Genomic DNA, 24,074 nt, shown 5'->3' on the forward strand with positions numbered 1-24,074 from the left:
TCATTAAGAGAATTCATCAATATGAATACAGAGGAGTGAAGGTAAGGGAGCTGTCACAGGGTGGTTCGCTGGACATTGGGAAAGATTATAGCATCCAGCTCTCATTTGAGGCTCTCGCTACAGGGAGATCTCAGGTGCCTCAGATTGCCTTGGTGGGAAATCTCAAGCCAACAGGATGCCTCATGGAAAGCAGTACTGTGCCTAGAGGGTATTGGCCCCTCCACATAAGCCCCCAGAAAAGAAAGATCCTAGCATGGGTTCCAGAAATCTTTCTTGGAGTATGGTTGAAATCAGACCACTAACTCTAGACTTTCCAAATAGTTTATGCTCTATGAGGAATCCTTCTGCCAAATATTCTTGGATGGGGATATTGCCCCTATGGAATCGAGGGCCTCTTGGTTTTCTAGAAGTATCTTCATACGACACTTAATACCTAGAGTGTGTCCTGGTCCTGGGGAGCCACCCTAGGGTCCCTGTCTGAGATTCTCTGAAAGAGAGGTCACAGCACATTCCAATGCAAGGTGTTTTAGCCCTTCCTGAACCTGCAGGAGTTGTGTTTTGTCCCACATGGTCACACAGGATCATTTCCCATCACCTACTTTGGTTAGGCTGATAAAAGCTTAGCAAGATTCTTTTTCTTCACTTTCTTCCCTGGTACCCTGTAGATGCCTGCCTACTCTCCCCAGTGTGGCAGGAAAGTGCAGGGACAGTGTAAGAGTGCCCTTGAGGGCAAGAGAGAGAACAGCTGCTACATGGCTCCCCACCTTTCAGGTTTTTAAAGTGCATTTTAAAATCTACAATGAAAATGTGATGAACCAGCTAAATCTCTCCCACAAGAGTGAGAGATTAAAAAAATTTTTTTTACAACTCTGTTGTTTTGACTTGAGTGATATATCCTGGAGAATTTAACATTTATATGAAACCAGTTCCACAGAATCAAAGACAGTGAGAGCAAGTCCAGAGAACTTTGGACTAAGGGCCCTGGGCATTTTTACTGTTCAGCAGTGACATATAAACTATGACATATAATGTGTGTTTGTCCACGCTTGTTTGTGTGTGTTAGTATAAAGTTGCCATCTTATAGCACTGAAGGACTAGTCTTTCTGTATTTGTGCCCTGACAACTTCTTTATGATTAAAAATGTCTTGCTCTTTATTAAACGTTGGTAGTAACAGTAGAGGACTTTTTAAATGGTTTTACTTGACACAATGGGAAGTTGATAACATTATGCCAGTTCCCAAATTTATAAGAAAACGTTTACTACTCTGTAAAGGCCCAAAATAGAGATCATTAACTAGCAGAACTGCCAGTAACCACTTCCCACCAAACTCAACTCTTTAGATGAAGCTCAGAACTGTGAAGAGATGTGTTCTTCCTTACAGACACATGCTGAGCTCTTTGCGAGCATGTGCATGTGTGGATGTGCACACATGTACTCATGTGTATCAAAAGCTTAGACTAGCTTCTCCTCTTCTAATAATGCTCTAAATATTCTTGGCTGAAGGGTTGTTACTGAGCTGAGTGAGCTATTTTAGAGAAATCTGAAAGGAGGAATGATGAAGGCCTTGCAAGAAATAAAAGTCATGAAAGAGTTTCTTTTGTAGAAATTTCATGAGAGCCTCATGACTCTAGGAGAACTTTACTTCTATTTCCAAGTGGCTTTACCATTTTCTGTCTGGTGTAACAGATGGCAGGACATCTATTGTACAAAGAGCAAGCCTGGTGGAAGTCACTAAAAGAGTCAGTCTCTAACCTTTTATTTTCTTTAATCCTATAAATTTAAACATTTGCACAAATGGTTGTTAAAATTTAGCTTTTTTTCAAAAGTATGACAAATCTGCCCCATGATATCATTGATTTTAACCTTAAATTGGAGCCAGGATGCAAAGCCCATCAAAGATTGTATAAAAAGCGGGGGGTGAAAAAAAAAAAGCGGGGGGTGTGGGGGGTGTTGTCCCTGGGTGGCTCAGTGGTTTAGCGCCTGTCTTGGGCCCAGGGTATGATCCTGGAGTCCCGGGATCAAGTCCCATATCAGGCTCCCTGCATGGAGTCTGCTTCTCCTTCTGCCTGTGTCTCTGCCTCTCTCTCTCTCTCTCTCTCTCTCTCTCATGAATGAATAAATGTTTTTTTTTTAAAAAAGAATGTATAAAAAGGAATAAAATAATATTAAAACTGCCATTGGTAATAAAATTTTCCTCAAAATAATCATAATTGATGTCTTGTTACATGTTTGCCTCAATCCATTTAACAATCATTTATTAATCATCCTACTTACTCTCTGTGATATTTTTAATAATAATCATTTTTAAAAGATTTATTTATTTATTTTAGAGAAAGAGAGAGCACAAGCAGGAGGAGGGACAAAGGGAAAGGCAAAGAGAGAATCTCCAGCAGGCTCCCCACTGAGCGAGAAGCTTGACATGGGGCTCGATTCCATGACCCTGAGATCATGACTTGAGATCATACCCCGAGCTGCAATCAAGAGTTGGTCATTCAGCTGACTAAGCCATCCACACACTCCTATCATACTAATATTTCTGAGTACTTACCATGTGTTAGATATTTTGCTAAGAATTTTTAAGCCTATTACCTCATTTAATACTTAGCCATCTTAATGGTATTAATCTCCATTTTACAGACGAGTAAACGTATTCACAGGCCCAGTGACCAGCACGAGAATGAACACCTAAAAGGGTCCAGAGAACAAATGAAACTCAGGACTCTAGCTCTACGCTTTCACCCTTCATACTGGGTTCCATCATTGTGTCCTTGAGTGTATCATTGCATTTCTCTTCCTACTTTTCCACCACCATATACACACCCACATAAAGTCAAAGGAAACTGCTTTTATGGTGGGCATTTCAATCTGCTAGTCCTAGAATATCCTTCCTCTGTCCAGTGGAGTCCCACCTTTGGTGCCTTACAACCCAAGTAGGTGGGTAGTCAAAACTGCTTGCTTAGAATGCACCAGAAGTAAGGGCATATTTCCTTCATTCTCCATGTCATCCCTCTCATATTTAAAAATTGCCAGATTAAATAGACCCAACTTGTAATAGAGATATCCTGTCTTGTTTTTTAATAGGCACTGACATTCCATCCAGTGGACCATGGTTGGGTTTAAACTTTTTCATGGGAGCTGTGGTTGGTCTGACCAGGATGGTCGCAGTAAGAATTTTGAAGGTGTAGTACCCTCAGTATTAGTTATCTAGTGAATGGATGCATGGAAAGCAGGCCCCACTTGGTGCTTCTTGACCAGTTACTTAGAAGAAACTGCAACTCTTGTTGCTTTTTAATCTCTACTTGTCTTTCTTCTTGAGTACACTGACCTCATAAAGAATGAGCTAGAGATCTGTAGTCAATAAAAATAGCTTCTATTTAAAAATCGTCTTTTCCCCAAGATGAAAGAACTACTCCACAAATTTTACTGAAATTAAAATACTTCCTGAAATATTATTGAAGGAGGCAAGACTACTGTAATTATAAATTCCTTTTGGGTAGGATTGTGCTTTTAACATTTCTCTTGTTCTTTTCAAAGCACCAGTGTTTACTAAATAATTTGTAATTAATTGATTCCTAATTAAGGTCAATGCTAAATCTTGGATTATATGTAATGAAACATGATAATCCAGGGCTGCCTCTTCTGTGGCAGCCCACTATGTATGGTTAGGTATTGACCATCTGTAGGTGTGCCACTCATATGGCCTGTGGTAATTATGGTGTCCCCTAGAATTGGGCACTGCTCAACCATTTACAGTAATGTAGTTCTGGGCACAGCAGGACCTGTGACTAACAAGACTTAACACAGATGTGGTGAGCAGATGCATTCCCCAGACAGCTTCCCACTCTCAAAATCTCAGGAGACAGAACCAATGAGAGATTCCACCTGCTGGAGGGCTGTAGCTAACACCCTGTTGAACATGACACATAAGCTGGTTGGGGAAGATCCTGCAAATGGAGAATTAGTGACCATGCTTTGTTGATTCTTGAGAGAATATCTGGGCAGTGAATCTGAAGGGGGAGGGTATGAATCTTGAAACTTGATTCTAGGCTTAAACACTTACCCAGAAATTCTTATATCTATGTAATAATGGACCCAGGAGTTTGACTCCTGCGTTAGTATCAATTGCCAAAAGTTGAAGAAATGGAGGTTCAGAGAAGGAACTTTTTTGCCCAAATTCCCATATCTAGGAAGCTATAGACATGCATTTCACCTAAATATTTAAAGCCTATGTTTTTTGCAGTATACTCTGCTGCTTCTGGTTTGAACAAGTGTTTTTTTTTTTTTTCTATAGACATCCCAGCTCTTTGTTTCTTGTTATCATCTCTGTGTATTTGTCCACTGGCCACAGAAACCATTTTCTCATATTCATTTTGATGTTCAGCATTTATGTTGAGGGATGAGTTGCAACTGCTTTTTGACATGGCTGACAGGGAGACATGGGTATCATGGGGAAGCTAAATGATAAGCTTCTTAGAAATCTGTTTCCTGGGTGATGGAATATGCTCAGCTCTATTGTTTGTAAGCAGTAGCATTATTGCTAGGACAAGAAATGCAATACATATGCTAATACGTGCATGAATGGTTGGAAAGATGTTTGAACCAAAGAAGCTTGTCTGTTTCACATTTACAGGCAATGGAAATTGAAATTTTTTAGCAGGTTTTCAATGAAGATGGGAGAGGAGCCAGAAACTGGAGATTGCTACATAGTGAATTACTCTGAATTACTATAGGCATGCACACTATTTGCAAGGGCTTGGGTAAAATTATTTTGAATCTTGAAATCCTATGATTCTGTAAGATATTACGTAATAGAGGTATACAAATCCCCCGGTTACATTGAACATAATCTGTATAAACAGAAATTCTTAAATTTAATTTGAATTAAGATTATACAGAATGCTAAAATCTTATCTTTTTTTCACAGTATCTCTTAAGATTTCTTAGAAGCATCTAACAAAATATTAGTACATTTTGCCTGTCATAACTAACCTCAATGTAAAAGTAGCCCTTGTAACTTTATATATTACTTTATTATAGTACATATCACTTTCCTCCTTACAGTGTGGTTCTTGTGCCCATAACCAATTTCATCTTCTTCTCAGATATTTGAAAATAGAGGCCAATTCTTGTGCATCTTTGTGGCAGGCAGGTAATCAGTGTATGCTGAGGGACTGAGGGTGAATGGTATCATTTTCACAATCTTTGAAACTAGATTCTGAAAACTATCACTGATAAAATTTTTAAATAGATTATTGAAAAAACTCATGTTTGGGTTTTATAAGAGAAAGCAACAAAATACTTGGAGACATTCTGGGTTTCTTAGATTTAATTTCTTTTTTTAAAGGTTTTTAAAATGTATTTATTAGACAGAAAGATAGAATATGAGCAGGGTGAGGGGTAGAAGGAGAGGGACAAGTAGACTCCCTGCTGAGTGGAGAGCCGGACATGGGGCTTGTTCCCAGGACCCTGAGATCATGACCTGAGGTCAAACTCAGATGCTTAACTGATTGACCTGAGCTCAAAATCAGATGCTTAACTGAGCCACCCAGGTACCCACCCTAGATTTAACTTCTATCAAAAATCACTTTCTTTTCTGTAATAAATATTAACATGATAAATTAGGCGTACTGTAAATAGAGTGTATTTAGTTTCTAGCATGAGGGTATGTTTTAAGAATTTCTTAGAATCAGTTTCTTGGAGAGAACATGAATCTATCCTTGGCTGTATCTTTTTAAGGATTTGAATCCATAATCTGAATGAAGATATGCAAATTATACTCATCAGACTTTTTAGAATACTCAAATTAAGAGAAGCATTTCATAATTGCAGATTTTTAAATGTCCTAATAGGCTGAAAACTCAGGACAAATATCAAGATTAATTGAACTTTGATAAAATTCTTCACTTAGATTTAAAAAAATCAGTTGCACAAGTTTAAAACTCAGGAGACTTTGATCAATAACTCAAGGTAAAGAACCTGAGCATTTTAGTTGATGACACTGTCAGTCTAATCCCATGGTAAATGGTTGTTAAGTAAAACCAGTGCAGTCTCAGAATGTACTCACAGAAATAGAGTTCCCAGATCCAAGGAGGGAGTTAATAGTCTTGTGATGAATATACTTGCCTCAGACCATGCCTAGAATACTTGGAATAATTCTAGGACACATATTTTAAGAAGGTGTTTAGCAAGCCAGGAGCATATATAGGGAAGTAAGTAATGATGTCTTTAAGCAACAATTGAAGAAATGGGGTATGATTAGCCTCAAGTTGAGAAAGCCAAGAAGAGACACATCAACTTTCATCAAGAATTTCAAAGGTTGTCAAGTGGAAAGGTATTTGATTTACTGCATATAACTTTAGAGGGTAAACTGGGACGAATATGTGTGGAAGTTTCAGGAAACTACCCGATGGCTTTTTGTTTGTTTGTTTTAAGCACATGAAATTGTACTGCAAAGTTGTGGGCAGTGCTTCTGGTCCAACCAAAATTACATGACAGTCTTGTGGGTATTGCCAATTAAGAAATTTCTAAAAAAAGGATTTCCTCCATGTCTAGAAATGCAAATTCTTAGGATATTTTCACAAAAGTACCTCCAAAGATAGAAAAACAAAGAGCCATATGATTTCTACCTGACACTCACCCCACTCCAAGACATCTGTTGAACAATCCTTAAATCATATACAGTTCCAGGCTTTCTCTATGGAGGAGACTAGAAAGCCATCCATAAGGAATCTTTTGATGGCGGGACTATGGTTGTTGCTGTCCTTGGTGCTGAACGTAAGCAGGGCCTTTTGGGCCTCCTCCCAGGCTAAGGTTTGCTTTTTTACTTATCTCTGCCCTGCCACCATTCAGGGTGCACCTCTTGCCTCTGCATCTGCCCTCATATTATGGCTCCATACCATTTGGATTATACCCTTACATCAAGACTTTTTTTTTATATAATTTTGCCTGCCTTTCTTAAATCTGACTGGCACCCAGCCTGCCTTGACCTCTCAGGAAAGATGAATTATGGAAGAGATTTGAGATTTAGGTAGGGAGCTGCAGTAGGTGAAGCATGACATTCATAGATCTCTCTTGACCTATTAAGCAATTACATTTCTTATCATTTGAAAACTCATGGTATATATTCATTGGTTCTTAGACATAGACATGAAAACAAATATTAGATAAGGTAGGTATCTGGCTGAGGAAGAGGGTCTTAAGAGTTTAATGAGGCTACTGATGAACTAGATATAAAAATTGGAATTCTTAACCTACACTTTGGTTTCTCTAACATACACTGTTCTTGATGGCTGGAGATATCAGTTCTTTACACTAAACTAACATGGCTTTGCATGGAAATGAAAAGCTTTTAGGAAAGGTCACCACATGACAACCCGAAGGACCACCGAGACAGCATCTTGACAACAGAAGCAGAGATCTGATAAACTTGGGCTTTACAGAACAGACAGTTATGTTCTGAAAATGAGAGAAGGACACTGCTGGGCTAGTAGGAAAATGTCCTTCTGTCTTTCTGTGGGGTCTCACCAGACATAGAGAAATTGATGGGAACACTGTTCCCTGTGGACCCAGGGAACTAAGATTGAGTTCAAATGAGAAAACCTTGGAAACCTAAAATTAAAAGGAGGAAAAAGAACTACTAATGGAAAAGAAGAACATGAAGCATAATGGAAGGAAAAGCCTGAAAAATCTCTTATATTTAATGATAATTAACTTGTATAAAAACTTGCACAGAGGCCAAACCACTTAAGGTTCATAAATTATATAGCCAGATTTTAATGGTAAAATTCCTTAAGGAAAGAATTCATTCAAAATTTGCTAGTTATAATGTATAAAACATTGTTGTTCACAGTTATGTGGTTAGTAAATGCTTTCCATGATACATGTGATTTTGATAAAAAGAGGAAAAAAATCCCACTTAAATTAAGGGGAAAATAGAAACATCATTTTAGGAAATATAACAAATGAAACTGTTAATCCTCAAGATTCATCCAGTGAGATTTTGTGATTAAATAATATTTCATGTAAAGAACTTTGAGAGTGAAAGAATCTGCACTCTTTCATAATTTAGGCCAGTCCTTTAACAGCTGGTCAAACTGAAGGTCAGATTTATTGGTTTTAGAAAAATTATACAAATTGGGAAGAGGCACTAAAGAGGCAGCCCATTTATTGAATAATTCACTTTGAAAGTTTTTTTTTCTGAGTAAAATATTCTCCAGAGCTAAGGTGTTTCAGTGTCCATTTGAAAAGCTTTATTCTCATATATTACCCAAAGTGATAAAAAAAAAAAAAAAACAAGCAGACAGGCCCATTTCTCATCATCTCCTTCATCTCTTATTTTTTTAACACTGCAGTTGTTTCAAACATTTTGGTGCTACTAATATCCACTTGGAAAGAAAACAATATTTGATTAAGCACTGTGTAATAGCCAGAGGAGGAAGGAAACTGAACACGTCCAAGAAGGAATTCCTATGGGAAATTCCACATTTTACAGCAAGGCACCCTGCCTGAAATCCTTAGATATAAACTAAGCCCCTGTATGTGTTGTCTTCTGGGGTTAAATTATCTCCCTAGTTAACCTCGGTTGGAGCACGCTATCAGCAACAAATGTGTGACTTTTGGGCAGCCTGGGTGGCTCAGCAGTTTAGCGCCGCCTTCAGCCCAGGGTGTGATCCTGGAGACCCGGGATTGAGTCCCACATCGGGCTCCCTGCATGGAGCCTGCTTCTCCCTCTGCCTGTGTCTCTGCCTCCACCTCCCACCCCGTGTTTCTCATGAATAAATAAAATCTTTTTAAAAACTGCGTGACTTTCTTCCACTCAAGCACAGATGAAACTGTCATAAAAACACTTAAAGTTAGCCTCTGAACTTGGCTTCTCCATCTATCCATTTTATGATATGGAAACTCTATCTCAGCAAAGCTGTTAATTCTTTTTGAGGGTGAAAAAGTGGTATACTCCAACAGCATGGACCCTGAGGACAGGGCTTGGGTTCAGAGCCCTGTAAGTTGATAGTTTATTGTTGGTGGCTTTGGGCGAGTTACTGAAGGACCCTACAGCTCAGTTTCCTTGTCTCTCAAATGGAGATAAGACTTCCTTCTGAAGTTGGCATGAGGATAATTGCGACAATGTATGTAAGATATCTACCAGAATGCTTACCTTAGAGAAAGTCCTCAGCAATGCTGATTGCTGGGAATGGGGGAATTTGGCAGTACTGATAGTGTGACTAGAAGTAGGTCTTCAGTATGTAAGGTCAGAGCCTATAAGAAGCCCTTGTGAGAGGACATTTGACCAGCCCATTTCAGGATATATTTCTTCCCCTAAAACTGTATTAAGGAAAATTGAGTTCTTTGTATTTGCTCAATAAGCCCCTCTTCACCCTCTTCCTGGGCTGACCTGGAGACAGAATCAGCTACTTCACTTATGTAAGTATGGGGCTAGAAATCGGACAAAATTTGTAAGCTCTTCAGGGAAAGCAAGGCACCTTTAACATCACCCACTACCTCCCAGCCTGGTTTCCTTTATGATGGGAAAGCTGAATTGGACAAAGAAAAAGTGTGTTGAACATGTCCCATATCTTAATTAGTATAAAAGGGCCGTCAGCTGAATCCCTTCTGCAGCAGAATGGTCTTTCCATGGGAAGGTATGCAGCCAGAAGAGAATCCTTGCTGGAATACTGAACCAGAGACTTTCTGGGGAGAGGACCCTGGGATTCCCAGAGTCACACTGGCAGTGCTCAGGCTGCAGGAAGCCCCTCTGTCCCCCAATTTAGATCCTGTATTTATTTCCTCAGGTCATTCAATATACATGTATTAAGTGCCAGCTGTATCCGAGGTGGTATAGTAAGTGCTTAGTATTTATCCCTAAACAAGATGAATGTAGTGGTCTCTATCTTAAAAGCTGACATCCTGGTGGGAAGATCAAAGAAAACAAGTTAAAGAGAAATAATTGCACATTGTACCAAGTTATGAATAAATCAAAGGGCTAAAAAAGAGAATAGCAAGCAAGTGCTTGCTTTCCCAGTGGGTCTGTCTGACCACATCACATCACTAGAGTAGTCCTTTCTATCCACTTGCACATCTGTGAAAAAGGAAAAAAAAAAGTGCCCACATCAAGAAATGTAACCTAAGCCCTTTTAGTGAATGCACTATATTCTGGGTCAACTGAACTTTAATTATCCAAATAGGTTACTTCTTAGGCTCTATTCATAAAAATCTTACAGAAGATAGTAGCTTCATGAGTCCAAAGAGAGCCAGCACTTTGAAAATGTTAAAGAACATAGGTAGGAATCACTCTGATGATTATCTCATGGAATGTTTTTAACCATGCATTCAGGCTAAGTCCTTCCCTGACAACTTTCAAATATAAGTGCTTTTATTTGTTTTGTTTTGTGAGCTGAATGGCAAGCTGATCTCAGGACAAAGGCTTCTGCTCTGTAACACCAAAGAGACAAGGATCTTTTCAGCATTTCAGAAAACAGAAGTCATAGTTATTGTGCAAATATGCAGGAAAGAATGCTTTTCATCTACTCATAAAATAATTAAAATAAAGTTCTATGACATAAAGAGATTATGTCATTTTTATAGTTTAAGGAAATGTGTTTTTTAAGTATGTAATGTATAATAAAGTAGGCTTTCCACTAGATTTTAATGGCTTAATCAGTGGCTCTCACGGAGAGTTAGTTTTACACCCCAGGGCACATTTGGTAATGTCAGGAAACATTTTTGATTGTCACAACTGGTGGAGATTGCTGCTGGCATCACATGGGAAGAGGCTGCTAAAAATTATTTTAATGCATAGGACAGCCTCCTCTCAACATAAAGTTATGTAGCCCCAAATGTCAGTACTGAGTTTGAGAAACCCGTGCCTTAATCAGTGAAAATTTTTATCATAAATTTCAAGATGTGAAGGTTTAGTTGTACAAGGGAAAAGCAATAATTTATGATAAAGTATAATGATTTTTCAGATAAACTGCCATAGTAAATATTTAACATGATGACTTATAGTTTGATCAAAGAAAGCAAGTTTCTCTCATTTTAAGATGCTTTTTTTTTTTTTTTAAAAAAATCACTATTTCTCTCAGTAAGGGGATAGGGAAAGAAAAAACTATGATATGAATTCCTTTCCTGGAGACATTTACCCACTAGCCTCAACTGAACGCAGAAAGATCTCTTGGTGACAACTCCAAATTCAAGCATTAAGAGTTCATGTACTTTATTTAGGAAAGTCTCTCAAACTCTGGCACAGGCCATGTTTATTTGTAGGTTAGGTAAAGTTCAGATATGTTTGTGGTGGTAGGTGTGGTTATGCATAAGGCACTTAACTAGATTGGACCCCAGGACCCAGTTAGGAAGAGTCTGCTGCTGTGGTGCAGCCGGAATTATCTTATTGAGGGAGATCCTTGAATGCCGATGCATGGAGCCCATAGAACAAGTGGTACTGAGGTGGCTGCATTCACTCACTCAAGGGCATTTGTTCTCCTCCATATCCCTTGTAGCTCTCAAAGTGCTCATAGGCCAAGATGGATCCTGCTCAACTGGGGCCAAGCTGGTGTTCCTGTTCGTTACTTAACCTGGACCCACTTTTGTGATCAGCCCTGCTCTCTTGATTGTGTGTTTCAAAGCTGGTACAAGAGACTGAAAGTCGGCTATGTATAGAGAAGAAATTCTGTGACAGGCAGGTACCCTGATTAATGAGCTATTTCTGTATTTAACAAGCTATGTTGTTCAGCTGGCCTATAAAATGCAATGCCAGGTCATTTGTATTCAACAAACATGTGTTGTAGATGAAATGCTGGAGGCTGGGAACGGAAAGGTGAGCAAGCCCTAGCCCTGCCCTTCTAGGCATTCACTTACGTTGCTCAATGCTTTCTTTTTCTCTTTTGCAAGTTAAAGAAGCACCAGCATCAACTGCTAAAGACAATTGGTGGAGACTATTTTCTTTGAGGGTAATGTTTGATCGCTCCTGAGTCATAATTTATTTACATGGGAATCTGCGACTTGTAAACACAGGAGGAGGATTTCTGTTTCATTATAAGCATATAGTGAGTTGTTCGCGGCATTTCTCAATCTCTTCCGTAAACTGAAAGGATCTTGAAAACCTTTTTGTGCTTTGTGCTGCGATTGCTTAGAGAGTTCCCAGGTCCCCTTTAAAAAATCAGAAAGTGAATTTATATCAGCTGTTATTTTGCTCCAGAAACTCCCTTGATCTCTCAAAGATCTCCTTCCTCGATCTATCAAAATCACATGCAAGGTACATATTGTTGCTTTCCCCTTGATCTCGCCATGAGTTTCAGACTGTAGGGTTAACTGCAGACATTTGCCTCAGTCTTTGATTTGTCTCATGCTTTGATTTTTTTTTTTTGTTTTGTCTTGTTTTCATCATTCTCATTCTCCCATTTGATTCATCAATGATTATAAAATATCAAAACCTCAAACCGAAATTCCTGCTCTAACGAGAGCAGACACACTGGGGTTCTTTCCGAGGCCGATCTAAAGCCTGGAGGGCAGCTCCAAGTGGGATGCTCATAGTGCTGTCATCATCTAGTAAGAAGGCGGCTGGCCAGAGGCCTGGACCTCTTTTTTTTTTTTTCTCACATTTATTAGTGCCAATGTCTTGGAATTCCTTGTGGGAAGGAGATAAAGAAGGCTCGATGTTTCTGGTACAATCACCGGAGATGGTTCTGACTTCTAACAAACATTACCGTGTATGTGTAGAAAACAATTTTCTCCCTTTCAAAGGCTGACCTTGAGTTCATCTGTTGAAACTGTGTATAATTGCTGGGCAGTTATATAGACTCTATAATTTTAAAAGGAGACAGGCAGGTAAAATACAGTGAAAGATCAGCTGGCTCTTGGGTTATTTATGTTCAGGAAACAGGGAAGTGGCATGTAGGCAAAGGTGGACACCGTGATTATAAACTGAAGATTGATTTAGAATTTAGCAAGATGTTTCTATGGGCTTTATTTACAGAAAGCTGCCTCCAGAGTGACAGTGTGGGCTCCAGGGCCAGCAGGATGGAGGAAAGGCCACAAGGCCTGCAGGAAGCCGACACCCTGCATGGCTTGAAGGTTTTACTTCACCCCTCAGAACCTGTTTTCTAATTTCCAAATAAAGATAATTATTTTTATAGAAGATTTTATTTATTTATTTATTTATTTATTTATTTATTTATTTATTTGAGAGATAGAGAATGTGAGAACAAACAGAGGGCAGGAGAGGGGCAGATAGACTCTGCACTAAGCATCAAGCTTCATGGGGGCTTGATCTCAGGACCCTTAGATCACAACCTGAGCTGAAATCAAGAGTCCAGTGCTTAACCGACTGAGTCACCCAGGTGCCCCAAAATAAGGATAATTTTAAGCCTTACAGGAGTTACCTAATATGTGGAGAAATGCTTTGTTAACTCTGAAGTATTGCATAAAATATACTCTTTCTCATGGAAAGAGTAAAAGACTTTTGTAATTTTAGACTATTTTGGAATTTAGGAAAAGTAAGACTTTATTGAATTACTTGCCTTTTCTCTCAATTCCTTTGTGGAACAAGGCAATGCATAAATATGGAAATAACTCTTCTTCCTCCCAAGTTTGAATAAGTGGTATTTTTAAGATTTAATAGAGAATAAAGGAGAGGGAAATTGCTGTAGAGCAAAGTCAGTGATGGGAAAAAAATGTTTTAAAAAAAGCTTTTGAACTATTGTGATGTGAAAAAATGTATATATACCATCTTATTAAAATAGAGACTTTTTTTTGTAGCAATGACATGTCATAAATTTGGAGCAGTAAATAGACAATGCCAAATCTTATTAGTTTCTTATACCACTATTTTTTTAAACAATATATTTTGTACAGTGTTAGATTTACAGAAAAATGCAAAGATGGTACGAAGAATTCCCATGTACCCTGCACCCAGATTTTGTTATCTTAGTATGTTACATTTGTTATCATTAATAATATTAACTAAAGTTCATACTCTTCAGATTTCCTGGAACAGCCTCAGTAAATGACAGAGTGTCAACCAAATTCATTTACATCACTTCTAGCATTACTTTTTTAGTTCATGCTTCCTTATTTTTCACTAACTCTTTTTGTACCATAGAGCATTTTGAAGCTTTCAGAATGAGTCCCCTACCCATAAACAGCTGAAGGTTATGTAAGATCCTAGAATAAATCTCGGTCAGAAGACCCAGAAGTTAGTGGGGATGAAAGTATTATTCTTTTAATGACTTTAGCAGCTTTTGAATTCATCATAATGACAAGCAAAGATGTGAATGACATAAGAATATATTAAGTGTTCAAAGATGCAGCTAGTGAAGCTCAATGACTAAATCTAGACTCTGCTTATGTCACAGGAACTTCTAGAACTTTCTGTGGAGTATATAGATGAATCATCTTTTTAAAGCTAGGAGTAATCAAGCGACTCAATAATTGGGACTTACTATTTCACCTGAGAGGAGGTACTACCTGTGATGCTCCAAACCTTCCAGGTGACCTGAGAGAGGGCAATGGTCATTATCCTTGTTAATCCGTAAGGACACTCATCCTCCCCCAGATTGGAGGGCAGTAGTAAGCACAGTCGGACAGAGCTCTTCTTCCCTGCCCATGCCTCACTGAGGATTTTCACATCAGCCCCAAAATAGCCTATTTGCTGTATCATAAACAAACAACAAAAGAAAAAATATTAGCATGTGTCCATGTATTATTATTCTTCACTTAAAAAAAAAACTGAACGGGTTGTAGTGCTCTGCCCTTAGAACAAGCATTCCATGCTTCTCCCCCTGGCCCTGACTCTGTCTGATGTGTATAAAAAAGACTACCCATTATTCCAGCCCCTTATTGGGCAGTAGGGATAGCATCATTGTAATGAAGTGAGAGGAGAATGTACCTCACAAACCTCAAAAATAGGAACCCTGAATTCTTTCACTAGAGCTAGTAGCACAGCTGGCCTTTGGCCCAGCCCCTTCTCCGTTGGCTTCCCCTCCTTTGTGTGACTATTCTGTAGCCATGGGACTCACTTTGGGCTCCATGTTAGAATAACTGGGCAGCTTTTAAATCACGTTCTGGCTCAGGCTTTGATGGTTTCATTTAGATTATCTCCGGTAGACTCGGACCTCAGCAGTTTTTTGCTAATTACATTTATTGAGATATAATTTACACACAATAGAGTTTATGCTTTTTTTGTGTGTGTGTACATTTCTTCGAGTTTTGACACGCATTTATAGTCAAGCAGCCAACACCACAATCAAAACACAGATTATTTGTATCACCCCCCAAAAGCCCAGTGTGCCCTCATAGCCAAACCTCCCCTTATATACCCTGTCTTCGAAACTACTTATCCAATTATTGTGCCTTCAGTATTTTTTTGAAAGTAGGCCAGTCTTGAGAACTGTGATCAGTAGAGTTACCTAGCAGCCTTTAATAAAATTCTGGGTGCAGGGGAGGAAAGCTGTGGTGTCTTGTCCATACATCCAGGGAATCCATCAGTTTATCTCATGTCTTGTTTCCTTTATGACTATTAGCTGAGAAAAGACTGCTCTGTTGCTTGCAGTTTGCTTGGTTGTATCTTTGTTTTAGTCGTGGTTAGACGAGAGAAGTTAATGGAGTGATTGAAAGGCTCTGAGACTTTGCCTGAGGGAGGCAGACTTCTCATACCTGCCTTAGTGGCAATTTGACGTCACCAGATACATTCACAGTCCTTTCTAGGTGTCTGCACTGTTCTCAGCCCTGTGGACACAATGATAGGCTGCATATACAATGTCCCTGCCCAAAGGAGGCTTGCTGCAAGTGGGTGGAAAGAAAAAGTGAATAAAAATGTCATGTTGTGAAAAAAATGCAATGCACAGACTGAATCAAATGATATGATAGCTGCTACTTCTGACCGAATCTGATTGTGAAGAGTTCATTGTTAAGCTGAGACCTGAATGTCACAAGGAAAGCCACCATACAGCATTAAGGAATATTCCAGGCTGAGGAAACAGCCAGTGCAAAGGCCTTGTAGTTGGAAATGAGATTTGTGGGTGTGAGGACAGCAGGAAGTCAGTGTGTCTGGATGTAGGGGCAAGAGAGGGACATTGAAGATGAGGTGGGAAGATGGATAGAAGGCAAAGCTCCTAGGGCTTCGTAGAATGATATCCAAGTAGATTTCATTCTAAGTGTGACAGGCATGTGATTTGAAGCAGGAAACAACACATTCTGATGTGTTTTTTTTTTATATTTTATGTTTTTATTTTTTAATAATAAATTTATTTTTTATTGGTGTTCAATTTGCCAACATACAGAATAACAGCCAGTGCTCATCCCGTCAAGTGTCCCCCTCAGTGCCCGTCACCCATTCACCCCTACCCCCCGCCCTCCTCCCCTTCCATCACCCCTAGTTCATTTCCCAGAGTTAGGAGTCTTCATGTTCTGTCTCCCTTTCTGATATTTCCTACTCATTTCTTCTCCCTTCCCCTCTATTCTGATGTGTTTTAAAACATCACCTTTGGATGCCACATGGAGAATGGATTACAGCAGGTGTAGTGGGGGAGGAATGAAATGACAAAGTCTAGTTAAGAGGCTGATGAGGTAAGATGACAGTGGTTTCCTTACAGTGGGGACTGAGACAGTGGCCCCATTCGTGTTGATACTAGAGATGTGTGACAAGCAACTCCTCTGGCCTTGTAGTGGCTTGGGTGCAGAGTGCCAGGGGAAGAGCAGAAGCAAGGGTGTCTCAGAGGTGGAATTGAACTTCTGATCTCTTGTGGTAGATTTCCACTGGCTTCTCCCCACATAACCTGCATCTTTATTAGAGCGTACTGGGCCCAAAGATGTTAAGGTATAATCTAATCCTGACATCACCAGTGTAGCAACTGGGCAACTCATCTTGAGCTCATGCGCTTGTGCAGATTAACCCAGGAAAGAAAGAAATCAGAACGTGACTGAGAGAAACCAATACCAAGCAGGAGGAATGGAATTAACAGGGAAACATTTGATTAATTACTACAGTACTGCCTTAAACAAACCAGGTTTTACAGAAGGACCTGGCTCTGCATATGCCTCTCCAGTGAAATGCAAAATAAAATGTGAAACGTAAAGTCCCTGTGAACATGTCATTCTCTTAAGCAAGATAGAGCTGTCGAAAACACATGAAAGCAGTTACTTAGGTTTTGAAACATAAATCATGAGTGTCTTTATTTTCCAAAGTGTAATTAGCTGCAAGTATTTCATCAAGGTAGCAAACAAAATGAAGAACACCCAGGACCACTTTGGGCTAACTCGATGGACAGTGGCTCAGTTCAGGATGTGTCCCTGCGCGGGGGGCCACTCTGCCATATTGACTGGTGTGCTCTCGAGAGCAGGGTCACCACTGTGCACAGCTTGATTACTCACATTTTTACTCCCCTTTCTATGGCCAGTACCAGGTGTTATGACTTCATTCTTGTTCACTGCATTTCTTTTAGACTTACATCAAAAACTCATCCGTTTTGAAAACAACAACAAAACACTCATCCTTTTTGTCTCCTTGGCAGTGCTTTTCAAATAATGCCTCTATCCTACTCCCAATCCCCTCACTCTGGCTGGGAATTTCTAGGAGAAATTGGACAGAATATATATATGGCCCTGCTGTTCTAGTAATAACTCAGGAGCCCACAGGCAAAGACCTTCCTTTTTGAAATATACCTTGTATTTTTCAGGGGCCTGTAGCCCAGCCATGCTGAATAAGGCTTCATGTGTTCAGGCTCATGACAAATGGCGACAATCTTTGCATTGTTCCTTTTCCTTAAGGACATTATAGGAACAGCCAAGGTGGTGCAATGATGTAACATAACTGTTGTTTTTCTTTATTTTTTTTCCTATAAGGACTGTTAACATTACCTATTATATATGTTACACTTTTCTTTAATCTCCCCAACTTGCTATCCCTGACTTACATAGAATCTTAATGATACACCTATGAGGGACACACAACACCTGTTTCCTACACCCACCATATTGTGGCTGATGGGGTGGGCCATTATAGTCCCATTATAATGTTCCTCCTTCCCTCATAGAGAAATACGCTAACTGGAGGTAACATGATGTGAGAAACATGTGCTTTAAGTATGCCACTGGCTTCTTTTGTTCCAGGACCCACTATGAATGGAATTATATCCTGGGGGAGAGGAGGGATTTGCCACTCTTGGAGTGTTGTACATCACATCAGGCCCATACTAGTAGCAGCTAGGTGGTTTACATTTCTGCTATTCTAATGTTCTGCTTTCTAATGTCTACATTTCTGCTATTTCTGTGTCAGTTAATGTTACTGGCATAAAATATTAAATCCTTTCCATGGAGATTCACTTCTATTGGTCATGAATTGGAAGACCTAATATGCAAGAACTCTTAGTACAATATCCCAGCAATTTTTTTTCTTGAACAAAGTCACCTGTTTAACCTGTGCCAAAGGGAGTACTGATGAGTAAAATTATCTCAAACTATTTCTATTCAATTTTAGTTTTGTACTTTGAGACTATTTTGTCTGATAATAGGTGTTTAAACTAAACTTCATCTTTCTAAGACTGCACTTTGCCACTAGCCATGTGTACCTATTTAAATTCAAATTGAGTAGAAACAAATAAAATATAAAAATTCAGTTCCTGGAGAGCCTAGGTGGCTCAGTCAGTTAAGGGTCTGACTTTGGCTCAGGTCATGATCCCAGGGTTCAGGGATCAAGCCCCATGCTTGACTCCCTGCTTAGCTTTTCCCTCTTCCTGTCCCTCTGCCCACCACCCCCTCCTGCTCACGCACTCTGTCTCTCTCTCTCAGATAAATAATAAGATCTTAAAAAAATAAAATAAAAATTAAGTTCCTTAGTTATACTAGCTACCTTTCAAGTGCTTAATAGCTCTGCCCAACACACACACACACGCACACACACACACACACACACACACACACAGAGTTTCTTTATGACAGGAAGTTCTTCTAGATAGCATTATAATATAACATCTTTCCTGAGTAAAATAAAGATTTTAAGTTGTTGCATTTTTAATTATCCTGGGTTGGAGCCTACATTTTTATCTTAAATCATCATTATGTTGATCATATAGATAGAGGAGATAAAACAAACTATTTTACCTCAGACCATGGCACGTCATGATCTGTACATCTCACCCTTCAATAAATACCTGATGTAAAGGGCCACCTATTTTATGAGCCTATGTGTGCCCACATGAGTGTTCTCACAAACAAAGTCACATTTACTTATAGCAGCAGTGATTCCTTTCTTTAAATCTTACACGGAACTTCTTCTAACCCTTTGAAGAAAAAGAAATCAATCATAGAGTTTCCTGAGATTGGAAAAGTAGTATTAAAAAACATGTAAGCAAGGAAGAAACTTGTCATATCTTTTCATTTCCAGCCTCTGTTGCTAAGAATTTAAGGTGTAGGTGATGCTTAGAATATCTAGAAAAAGCAACAACACTAATAGTAAGAATTGAGACCAAAAAGTCTATCCCAGGGGATCCCTGGGTGGCTCAGCGGTTTAGCGCCTGCGTTTGGCCCAGGGCATGATCATGGAGTCCCGGGATTGAGTCCCACGTTGGTCTCCCGGCATGGAGCCTGCTTCTCCCTCCTCCTGTGTCTCTGCCTCTCTCTTTCTCTCTATGTCTATCATAAATAAATAAATCTTAAAAAAAAATCTTTAAGAAAAAAAAAGTCTATCCCAATATATTATGAGCATCCTTGGGGTCACAGGCATGGACTTTTAATTCATGGTTTCTACAAGGTTTCTATTAAAATAAGGGAAATTGTCCTGCAAAAACAGGTCACACTTGGGTGGAGATCCAGGGACATGAGTGCACAGGCAGGTCAGCATCCATGGGCAGGATGAACAGGGGACTAAGTGCACATGTGTCCTATGAGATGACAGCCAACGAGGCAGAGGAAAGACACGAATGTTATGAGCAAGGGAGACATTGGAACTGGTAGGAATAGGAAGTGTAAGAGTATAAAGCTGGATGATCCTTGGCAGTTGTTGCCAAAAAGCTCATAGCCTCATGCTTGTTTTCTTTGGCTTCCATCAAGGTTGTCTGTGTGTTTCCCTTACTGAAAAGCATGGGACCATGTAGGACACTTAAGGGATATATATTTTGGGGGTATGGTGGATTGTGGACTGAGAAGGTGGGTCCACTTAAGCATTATGTCTGTTAATTTGGAACCATAATCTCTGGAAACATTTATTATACTTTTTTTTTTAAGATCTTATTTATTTTTTTGAGAGAGAGCACAAGGCATGGTTGGGAGAGGCAGAGGGAGAGGGAGATGGACAAGCAGACTTCCCACTGAGCAGGGAGCCTGACATGGGGCTGGATCCCAGGACCCTGGGATCATGACCTGAGCCAAAGGCAGACGCTTAACTGGCCAAGCCACTCAGGCACCCTGGCATTTATTATACTCTTGATTGCAGTCTCTCATCAGTGTTTCCAAGTAGATTGACTTTTCCATAATTCTTACATAATTTCTTTTATTCCATATTGACACTTTCAGGGGTGTCAGCTGCCCAATTAACCATATCCTGAAGCCGTAGATTAGCGTATTTGTGTGGGCATTTTGATATCATTCATTTGGTCAAATGAGATGATGTCTTAAAACAAAAGCAAAAAACCCTTTAAAAATGGCCTGTCTAGTTAGTAAGTTTCTATATTCCTTACGAAAAATACTCAGAGAGAAGTTCAGAGTATAACAGAGATGGAGAGAGAAAGAGAGAGGAGAAATATTTCCAGATACAGATTTTAAATGTTACCCCCACTGGCTCCTTGTCGTCTATGTTCATGCGCTTAGAAAGCAGCCCGACCTTGACTTCTGACCTTTCCGAACTTGGTTCGGTGTTGGTAAGGGAGCTGGGCTAATAGCCGATTTCTGTGGGTTCTGTCACAGATTGTTATTTGCCTCAGCTCATTTCCCCTCCCACCTCCCTCTGTCTGAATTTTCTCCAGAACGAAGTTGGCCTCGCTTATCTTTGTCACATTCCTTTGCCAGGGGCTCCAGGCCCGTGTCCAGGCCGCTCAGGCCTTCTGATGGCCTGATTCCTGGCGCTGCTTGCTGAGTCCTCACCACAGGCGATGGTTGTGTCTCCCCAGGTAGCAGCTCAATTATTTTCCCGTGTCCTCAGCCATAGGGGTTCGTGGACAGAACTGGCCAGAACCCAGTAAAAGAATGGCAGATCCGTTTTTTGGCCGAATTGGAGAAGGATATGCAAACGTAAATACCAATCTAGAGTGAAAACAAAAGCTTTTAAGGTTAACAAAAATAACAGAAAAACATGTGTGACTCTCCCACATAATGCACGGGAACCGTTGGCATCAAACCTATTCCCATGAGAAACCTCTTCACTGCGGATTTTCTTCTGTTAAAACATTAAAGGGCATATACTAACTCTCCTTTACGTAAGAGAATCGCCATTTTGTTTTCTGTGAGATGGACTAGCAGATGCAGAAAATTTTCCTCTAATAAAGTCTCAACTCCTCATTTTATTATTTGGTTTAGAAGCTTACCTTTGGTTCTGTAATAACCTCATTGGGGTTTCATACCAGCGAAGTCCTCCCTCCTCCCCATTATACCACTTTCTTTCCTCCATCCAACTTCCCATTTACACCAGCCACTTTATTCTTCTATGATTTCTGCAAAATCAGGCTTTCAAGGTCATCTTTGTTTCTTTCATCTTCTCTTCCACTTCTGTTCAATTTGTCAAAAATCTGTTTTGAATATTTCTCTATCGCGGAAGTCCAAACACTGGTTATATCACTTCTGGGTTACTGGGTCCTTTCCAGAAGCTTCCATCCAACTCTAGTCTTGCATCTATTTTGAAAAAGAGGAAAAAAACTCCATAGCCAGAATGCATGGCTCTGTTCTGTGGACTTTCTTCTGATTTTTAATAATTCTTTAGAACTCAGCTCAATTACCATGTATAATACCCAAATATCTTTGAAGATACTTTTTTATACATTTTCTCCTTTGATTTTTCTCAGCTATGTGAGGTTGTGAGAAATGAAGTAATTCACCCAGAAAATGTATGTCTGTTCTGTGTTGGAGAGTGGACCAATACTTAAGCCTGCTAACAGCCTGCTTGCTTGCTTTAACACCGTGCTCCCATCTAATTCAGAGTTGCTCACCAACTGTTTACACCCTTTCTTTATTGTCTGTCATTATTCTGCACCACTGAATGTTCTGGATCACCTGCCCCTTTCTGCCTTGGGCACTGAATAGGTTTTCCTCTCAGTGTCCTCTGTATGTCCTCCTCTTGGCTTTTAGAGAATCAATTCTGATTATCTTGGATGTGGATATTCTTACCTGGTCATGAGACAAATTGCCTTGTGGTTCCTTTTGCACATTCTGTACTTTAATAGGAACCCCTGTCATCAGAGACACTGTCTTTGCCTCGTTTCCTCATATATTCAACCTGCCCCGGATCATTATGCCCCTACCCTCTGGGAACGACCCTTCGAGCCTTGGCTGTGGGATGCTGACTCGCTTGAAAGTTATAATCTAGTGTCTGGGTTTTTTCCTCCTTAAACACATGTTCTAGACATTGTTTTCGCTTCATTTTCACCCAACATGCATGATAACAAAGCTCTGTTTTCATAGAGCACTTTTCTCCTACAAAATCCTAAGTGCTTTGAACATTATCCATCCTTGCAGTGTGCCTCCGAGGTAAGTGGGTGGTAGTATTTTTATCGCTTTCTATTAAAGCGGAGTCAGAATTCACGGCACCAGGATCCCCTGGAAAGCAGAGCGATCTGGACTTAGTCTCTGCTCTGTTTCATTTATTGGCCACCATAAACCCACTCCTGATAGAACTGTGCATGGAAGCATCTTTACAGGCAGACTTCTATGCATGCATTTAAATGGCTTCCAAGAGACGTTGATTATGGAATTTGGAGCCTGAATGTAAGTGGAATTTGAAATGAGCCTGCCTGGGAAATTGTTCTCAAAGAAAAACACATTCAGAACTATGAATTAGATTCTATCCATCCTCAAGTCCAATTCAAATGCCAATTTCTCTAAGAAAATAAACCCATCCTCCCCCTGGATTTCTCCTAACCCTTTGTGTGTTCTTCCTTTGGGGCATATAACTCACTGCACTTTATTCTGCTGCTCTCCTTCTGTGCAGAGTCCATGTCTGATTTACCTCTGTATATAGCCACTCAAAATGTTTTCTGGAATGGAACGAAAGGAATTAACCTCTATTGTTTACAACTATGGTGGAACTTAAAACTTCTTCCACTGGCAGCTCTGGAGTGTCCTAGGTGATCTGTAGGAGGTGGCAGTCATTTAGCTGTCCTCTCCCTTTGCTTCATGTTCACTGCTTGACCGCTGGTTATGCTGGAGAATGTCTCCTTTAGGTCAGGCATTGGAAGATCATAACCAAGAAAGCATATCCAGCTGGCCACGTATCGGACACCAGCCCTGGGAGACCGGTTTTAGGAGCCAACCCTGCAGGAGGGTATTGTGTGCTGTCGTCACCTCCTTCAAGCACGCCTGCCTCCCGCTGATGACAGGGCAGAGTGAGACTGGCCAGCTACCGGCCTCCCAGGAGTAGTGTGAACCTCGAATGTGCCAGGCCATCAAAGTATCTGCTGCTCTGATGAAAGGCACTTTAAGCAGAGTTGCTTGTTAAAAATAAATAATGCCAATTCTTGAGCTGCCCCTGGCTCCCTTAGATGTTTCTAAGAGGTGCCAATGAAGCCCACAAAACATCAGTAATGAAAAGGAAGGCGAGCAAGTTCTTTTTGTCATAACAGTGAACTGTGAGTCATGTCTCCTAACTCATCGCGAACATACAAAGGAAGCCAATCAGTGGGGGTGCACCCTAATAGGATGTTTCTCCAGTGACTCAGGCAGGCCTGGAATGAGGAGCAGCCTGAATCAAGCCAAACAAGTATATTTTTAAATATGGGAGGGTGCGCTTCCTGGTACAATATGATGATGAGTCCTACACACTCACATGCTTATTTTAGCCCAGGCACTGAAATGTGTGGGCATGGTCTCTGCAGAGCCTTCTCCTGTGGTCATGTTTTGTTTTGTCAGTGGGGAGGGATGTTTAGTGGTTAACAGACACTGG

At 40.1% G+C, this 24,074-nt stretch overlaps 1 protein-coding gene across 5 annotated transcripts in view; it reads left to right on the top strand.

The window, feature by feature from the left end:
• Positions 1-24,074, top strand: part of ELMO1 (engulfment and cell motility 1) — a 525,893-nt gene that overhangs the window by 322,947 nt on the left and 178,872 nt on the right. The gene's annotated exons all lie outside the window — the stretch shown is intronic.

The sequence above is a fragment of the Canis aureus genome, chromosome 18 (assembly GCF_053574225.1).
Source record: "Canis aureus isolate CA01 chromosome 18, VMU_Caureus_v.1.0, whole genome shotgun sequence".
Classification (NCBI taxonomy): Eukaryota; Metazoa; Chordata; class Mammalia; order Carnivora; family Canidae; genus Canis; species Canis aureus.